This window comes from Nematolebias whitei, chromosome 14 (genome assembly GCF_014905685.2).
Source record: "Nematolebias whitei isolate Nwh7 chromosome 14, NemWhi1, whole genome shotgun sequence".
NCBI lineage: Eukaryota > Metazoa > Chordata > Actinopteri > Cyprinodontiformes > Rivulidae > Nematolebias > Nematolebias whitei.
Genome location: NC_056511.1, coordinates 25,440,559 through 25,449,035, shown reverse-complemented (window position 1 = coordinate 25,449,035; position 8,477 = coordinate 25,440,559).

The window sequence follows — 8,477 nt, the reverse complement described above, 5'->3', positions numbered from 1 at the left end:
GTTGACTCCTAATAACCCTCTGACATCACTAAAACACCACCCCTGCTAGTTGTGCTAACCAGTCAGGAAGTACCAAATAACAGGAAGTGGATACCCTTTAAAAGTCAACACTTCTTGGAACTATTCAGTCTTCCCAGTCTTCTTGGAACTTTCAGCCTTACTGAACTAAGTAGCTGATGGATTTGACCGTGTGCCAAGGGTCCGTCCATTCCAGCGGAGTCACATCGTGCCTCGCTGTGAACTCATCCCAAGCATTAAATGCTCTCAACTTGGATGGAAGCTTATTCTGTTGAACGGAGTACTTCGTCACGACTCCTGACGATCCCCAGCCACTCTGACTGGAGACGCTGAAAAGGGAGCGTGAGATGGACCTCTGTACCAGAACTGATTTATCTTCTGCAAAGGTAACAAGTCGTTCACGCCCTGAGTGTACCGCGGGCTGAGCTGGGGTCGAAAGAAGGGTGCCATTCTGGGTCAACATCTTCCTTCATCTATCTAAATTCTCCTCTTTAAACTTCTATTCTCCTTCTTTTTAAACTTCTATTTGCCAGTAAATCAAGCTAGGTGCCTTCAGAGATGAATTATTCTCCATCAGTAATCTTCTGTTGTCTTGTTTAGTAAATCTTGCTAAGTTTATTAATCAGAAACAGATCAGTAAACCGAGTGTACATGTTTGATGTTAAATTTTGATTCTGTTAAATAAATGACCGCATTTATTCTGATGGGTCAAAGATAAAATGGTGTCTCATGTCACTAATTAAAACTCCACTCTCACGTTATCTTGGTCACATGGAAGAAATTTAACTCGAAAAAGAAAGAATCCGTTGTTAATTAAACAATTAATATTCTTTCTGCTTGAACTAGCTTTAAGAATAATTAATTAGTAGTTTGTCCACAGCAAAGCTGACCCGACATTACTACATTTTGATGGCTCGTTTGGTTTTCTGAAGAGATAAGTTATGTGTGACCTGATATCGTGGAGAAACGCTTCATGTTGGCACATAAAAAACGTCCAAGTTTTGACCTTGGTAAGACATATTTCATGGCTGTGGTGTTCAGAAAGATACAGAATTGTGTTGAAGTTCATTTGAAGCTGAAAATTGTCATTCTGTGTGTGTGTGATTAAGCTGTAAGCAAAGAGAAAGACGCATCAATCTGTTTGAAACTCTTTCATAACCGGTTCCGACCCAGCTCTGATAATTGGACTCGAACGAGTCGTGTTTTAAATGGTGAGACGCTGTCTGTGAAACTGAGCGCCGTCTCAGAAAGCTGCTTCTATGCTGATTCGCTACTTTCCACAGTTAATTTGTACATTTTCGAAGCGTTAATGGGTGATATTGTGGCCGAACTGTTGAAGCTGACAGCTAGCTTACACAAGTACACACGAGCTGTGATTGGTCGAGGACCGCTGTGTGAAACGTTCTGATTTGCCGAGAAGCCGGTGATGTAACGCCGTGTACGTCCACTCACTCTGGCGTCAGTGCGAAAAGCCCACCCCGATGTCCACGTATCTGTAAAGTCACGTGACCCCGTAAATGAAGCTCGTTTTTAAACGGAGTCTTCCTTAGTGGTTAAAAAAGCTGAATTATAGCCCTCACATTGGTCCTAACCTGATGAGTTTATGCCTAAAGAGCGTGTTTTTGAAGCGACGCCACGTTCAAGCTTTAAATCCGTCTATAAATGCTTATTTGGACCGTGTTCGTCCGTTGCTAATCAAAGCTAACGGCTAACGACCGGATGTCAACAGGACGGTTCACAGGAAGTTGTCAGTGACTCCTACCGTCGAAGACGTGTATCTACAGTCACCCTGTGGTAAAAGTAAGCTTGCACCGCCACCTGCTGTGAAAACAAAGTATCACAGTTTTTCAGAACTGAAAGCTGCAAACTTGCTTTTCATTCGTTTCTCGCTTGGTTTATGAGTTACTGTTTTAAATAGCAAATTCTGGTAAATTAAACTGCTTAAAAAGCGTTTAAACACTGCAAAGTTGCTGTCAGACTTTTAGTGAAAGTTGCAGGTTTATTAATTTTAAGTGCATTTGAGTAAATAAACACTAGAATAGCCTGGTTCATTGTATCTGTTAACATAAGCTCATATTAAGTAACACTACCACAGGAGGCATTTACTTATAATATTCATGTATGGGGTAAAACCTAAAAAAGGTGCCCAATTATTAAAAAGTTGGCTTATAACAGTATGTTGATGGAACCGCAGAGCTGAATAGTGTGTGAAACTCGCTGCTCATTTAAATACAAACATTTACCTGTTGAACAACTCTAAGATTGCGACGGTTTAACCAGGTAGGTTTTGCTGAACAGTAAATACAACCATTGCAGATTCAACAAAAGCTGATAATGCTAATCCTGCTCCAAGTGGTGTTAAGAAGGACTGGCTTGAGAGAGCTTTGACGCTGCTCACAGATTCCTTATCTCCATATGGTGACCAGGTGGAATGCATGAACTCAACAGATTTACTAGACAAGCTTATGGAGGTGGCAGGTAGTGTAACTTCTGCAGCCATAGAGAAGTTGGGCTATGAACAGCTAGCTAAAATAGCACTCTTGCTAAAAGCTGAATTATACCTGGAGGCCAGCAGGACAGAAGCCCTTGAAAAAAGTTTGATGCGCGAGACAGAGGACCGCGCAACAACACATGATGAGTATCTACAACTCATCGCACAGTTTCATTTTGAAAAGGAGACCTGGGAGAATGAAATGCAACGTGAGAAAGAGCTCTCACAAGCTCAGTTGTTGTTGTAAGCAGACTCGTATGAGGAAAAGCTACGTGAAGGAGGGTTACGGTGCCAAGCACTTAGTTCAGACAATGATATTATGCGCAAACAGTTGCAGCTAACATCAAAATCTCTGGACGAGTGCAAATTGGAAAAAGCGGCATTAGTCCAACAAGGCGTGCATTTACAAAGTGAGTGTCATACATCACGTGAACGGTTAACAGCCTGTGATGCAAAACTTGCCGCAGCCACAAATAAAATCTCTGACGACGGGAAAAGGTGTCTGAAACTCGAAGACAAGCTGGGTCAGAGTCCAGGTCAACCATCGCCACCTCAAAGTGATTTTGTTGTACCTCCTACACAAAATCTCCTTATGCCACATCCACGTGATTCAGGTGAACCACCTCCACGTGATTATTTTGTTCGGCCTCCACTAAGACCTCATCCTCCGCTCTCAATAGCGGTATTGCAAAAAATAGCGAAATATGTCCAACGCTTCGAGCCAGGCACGTTGGGTTCAACCGACACTAAGGCCTATCTGCAAGACCTTGATTTCCAATTGGGAAGCTATCCGAACGCTACAGTTGAGGATAAAATAGGTTTGATCAGGCTCACTTCAGCCAGGATGGTGTTTTCCTTTATTGAGCATCAACCAGATGCCACTAGGAAGGATTACAACCTGTTATGTGCTACTCTTATGAAAGAGTATACCCCTTGCGCGGGACCTGGCGGTTATGCAGCCGCTGACAAGGTCATGCAAGGTAAGAATGAGCACCCAAGGGCATATTATTCCAGAATTTTGCAGGCTTATTTTGGTTACAGGAATGAAACCGGCATGGAGGAGGAGGAAGCGTTTAAGTTGATTTTCAGCAAAAATCTCCACCCTGACATAAGGATGTCAGTGCAGATGATGGCTAATTTCAAAGAAAAAGCCATCAGTGAGATAAAAAATTGTGCTGTGAATGTCTTTGAGGCCCGTTCACAGGCCAAAACACCCATTGAAGTGTTCCCAGGTGAGAGGATTCCTTCCCAGTCATTAGTGTAGTGAACTAAGCCTAAGGTCAGGATTTGACCTTAAGCACCAGATGGGACAGAACTTGTCATTTCATTGATTTGCATCCAGAAATACAGGTTGACCCATCCTGAGACTTTCTTTCTTGATTTAATCAAGTGAAAAAAGACTATTCTCTATTATCATTACTATTTTACAAATGTTTGATAATCAAATTGTGTTAGTTCAAACAATGTTTGAATGTTGAAGTGAACTACTCATTTTTTATTAACTGTGAAACAGTAATAATGATTCTTAATCCTCATTCAAAGTGAAATCAAGTTGGAATACGTTACAGAGTAATGATTCAATTTCTTGATTTTCTGTCTTCAATGAGCGAAGTTGTAAGTGTGTCGAAGTTCAAGTTTCGGTCAACTGAAAGTTTACTGAAAAGAAATGTCATGTTTAACTTTTACAGCTAGATACTGGAGAATTGGCTCCACGAAGTCTGGTTTCTTCATAATATCTTTTTGTCTTTTTCTTAAACAATCTTAATCTTTTCCTTGACTTTTCATAACACCTTACATCACAAAACACGCCTCTGTTTGGGTCCATTGACCAATCAGAAACTCCCAGATGAACCGGAAATAGAGCTCTTTAAAATGTCGGTACTTCTTAGTTCAAGAGAGAAGTTTGAGTCGACAGTAGAGTTTGGAGGCGAGTTGGGAAACAGGAAAATCCTGACATGACCACAGAGCTCTTCCGAGTCTTATGGGATTATAACATATTCCACCTCTGAGTGGAACTCTGACGGACTCCACTCATGTGAGTCCACTCGTGAGGTGAATTTGTGTCGGACGGAATACCGTCACTACTTCGGACGATTCACAGCTGTTCCTACGGAGACGCTGAAAGGGTGCGTTAAATGGAACTTCGTACCAGGGACATCTCCAGGTAAAAAGTTGATTTATAACACCTAAGTGTACTGGGGAAGAAGCTGAAAGAGCCCGGAGAGTGCCGTTCTGAATGCTGACACAAACAAACCCCTCACCCATCTTTTTCTCCCTTTAAACTTCATCTTTCCATCTTTAAACTCTCCTATCTGCTAGTAAAATCATTACAGATAATTTTAGAAATGTCTGAAGCAAAGTTTTCAATCACCGCCGTGTGATTTGACGTCTGCTGTTCTGCTGATAGTGAGAAAACAATCGCCGCATTGTTTATCACTCCTGTAAAACTGATTAATAAGCTGTCGTTATTTTCAATTCTTGTCAATTAATGTAAATGGGTGATGTGTTAAACTTGATTCTGTTAATAAATGACCGCATTCATTTTGATGGGTCAAAGATAATTAACGTCTCACGTCCACATTTTATTAAATTCAATGCACGTTTTATACAGTCCAGAAAAATGAAAGAATCCGTTTAATTTATGAATATATCTCATGCATATGTTCATACTACATCTGGTGGCCCGTTATGTGTTCATAAATGGACTGTTGTATTCGTGTAACAATGAATATCATGTTGGCATGAAAAAATTGCAGATTCTGCTGTGAAGGAAAAAGTGCAGATTTTGCTGTGAAACGCAGTGCAGCTGAGATGCTTTGAAGCTGATATTGTGAGTCATTGAGTCTTTATGAAAGCTGAAATTGTACATCTGTTATGTGTAACTAAAGCTGGGTTTGTGTGGAAACGCTTTATTCTGTTAAACTGTGGTCCAGACGTGACTCTGGTCCGGCTTGTTTTGACAAGTTCGAACGAGTTTGTTTTAAATGGTTTAAAAGATGTTTTGCCACGGAACGCCGCCTCCGTTAAAGCTCAGAGTTGATACGTTACATTTTTAACAGAAAATAGTGCATTTTGACTGTTTAAAAGACGAAAAGTTGACGAACTATTTCAGGCTAACACTAACATGCTAGTTGGAAAAACGATGCGTGATTGGTTGAAATCAGCTGCTGTGGAGCGCTCTGATTCGCTGAGAAGTGAGTGACGTGGCTGCGTCACTTCCTCTGACGTGTCAGGTCGTAAAGCCCACCCCGTTGTTGCTCTGTCATTGGTAGATTCAGTCACGTGACCCGGAAATGAAAACTCGTTTTCATAGGGATTTTCAATCTGTTTTTAAAGCTGAAATAAGCTTTAAAGTTGCATTCTAATCCGCTGCCCGTTTGTTTGAAGCTCTAATCGCTGAAATTTTGCCACGTTTGAGTTTGAAATCCGTCACTAAATGGTGTTTTTGGACCACGCTAGCGATGCTAATTTTAAGCTAACAGCTAACGACCGGATATCACCGGATACCACAGGAAGTCATAGCGACTCCTACTGGACATCACTAACAGTGTCTGGGTTAAAAAAAAACAGGGTTATACTCCCCCCTCCTGTGGAAACTTGATATCACAGTTTCACTTCGCTTCTAGGTGACTTTGAGTGAAATTAGACGTGCTTAGACGCATTTGATGAGTTAATAAACGTTTTTCAAGCTGAATTTTTACTGTTATCTTACATTTAAAAAGTGAAAGGTATTTATGCAGAAAGGCATTTACCAAAAAACTTTTATTCACTGGTAAATCCTCATGAGAGAGGTGCAAAATAAAAAAATTAGAAACTTTTTTAAAAAAGATACAGTTACAGATATTCACAGAGTTGATAAAGTTTACTCATTTGCTAAAAGATAATGCACGTTTAATTGCTAAATCACTAAATAAGAGTAAACTTATCAGAAAAAAGAAACTTTTCTGTTTAAGTTGCCACCTAAACAATTACATCTTCTTATTTATTTTTAAATAGAAGATATTGGCAGGAGGACAGGAGTATAACAGTTTTTCTGAAAAAAGACTGATTATTCCTCATCATCAATTTTCTTTTTTCTGTTCACCACCTGTTTTATGAGTAACTGTTAAAATAGCGAATTCTGAAGTAAACGGTTTAAAAAAAAAAGCGTTTTTAAACTGATGTTTGCTGTAAGACTTTTTAGAAAATTGCAGGTTTATAAAAATTCAGTGCTTTAGAGTAAAAAACACTGAGAGGCTTGGTAATCTAGTATCTGTTGAGAAATAAGCACATAAAAAGTAACACTGCAGACAAGCATTTACTTGAATATTCATGAATTGGGGTAAAACCTACGAGCAGGTGCCTATTCCTCTGAATAAGTTGACTTATAACAGTACTTTTGTGTAAACCCAGAGCTAAAACAGTTAAAACTACTCAATGACACTTGAATACAAATATTTACCTGTAAAATAATCTGAAGCTGGCAACTGTTTTAAACAGATAAAGTGTTACACAGTGAAAACATGACAGGTGTGGTAGGAAAAGATTTTGATCCTTATGAGATGAAGGACTGTTTAGAATATGCGTTAGCACTGCTAACAGAATCCTTACATCCATATGGCAAACAGGTGGAGAGCATGAACCCAAAAGAGTTAGTGGACAATCTGATGGAGGTTGCAGAGAGTGTGACCTCTACAGAAATTACAATGTCAAGCTATGAAAAGCTGGCTAAAATGGCAATGTTGCTGAAAGAATCTTACTTTGCATTAAAACGGGATCACGTCGTGACAGTGTCACAAGTTTCCCGCTGCGAAACTGAGATAGATGTGCTTAAAAAAGATCTGCACAAACGCGAAGTGGATAAAGAGGTATTTTTGGAAGAAGTTATGCGTTTACAAAGTGAATGTCAAACATCACAGGAACGTTTAAAAGCATGTGAGGAGAAACTAAGCGCAACAACAAATAAAAGTTCTGACGTGGGGCGAGTTTGTCTGGAACTCAGAGAAGACCGTGGACAGAGTCCAGGTCACCCACAAACACCTCAGAAAGATGTTGTTGCACCTCCACATGTGTGGAGAGAAAAACCTCCAAAAATCTATTACACACCTCTTGCTTTTAAGCCCATTAAAAAACCACCCTCACCTAAAGTGGTAGGAACAGACCTGAACAGGTCTCCTCCACCAAACATGCAACAGTGTGCTGTGAATGTGTTCGAGGCATGTTCTCATGCTAAGACGCCCATAGAAGTGTTTCCTGGTATAAAGGTTAAACCCCACTCCCTAGAAATGGAAGGAAGGCGTGCGTCGCCACCTCCTCTTAAAACAGGCGAGAAAAAGCAGTCTTTTCAAACTAACAAACCACGTAATGAAGGTGCACGCTGGGACAAAAAGGCTCCTCTTTCAGAGGATGAACGTGATCATCGTAAATGGGGCATGCGTAGGACGCAAAGATATGGGATCCAAGAGGACCCATATTATCAGGGGAAATCCGAAGAGGAACCCCCAAAAGACGTACCTAACCCTCCCCCACCTCGGACGGAACGAACCGAGGCGATAAAATCACAAAGGTTCTAGATAAAAGGCTCTACACCTCTGAGCTCGGAAGAGACAGAGAAACTACAAAGGTTTTTAGAAACTATGAAAAACGCTGAAATGGGAAACCAACCTGAAGCACAATGTAGTGATGTGATCGCTACTAAATCTGAAGGCGCAAATGACAACATTACAGATGTCGGTGGACCATACCAAGACATTGCTGTTGTTACCTCCAAGAACCCCTCATCAGACGAAGGGGGGATAAACTCACACACAAACGATGATGAGTCATCGCAAACTGAACACTCAGAACCTGACTTTCATGATTTTGAACTAGGCATTCCAGTTCTGGGAGGACTCCCAGATAATCTGGTACCGAGTCAAGAAGCTGGGCCAGTATGGTTCACTAAACCAACACAGGCCATAGCTCTTTTCTCAAACAATGACGTCGACCA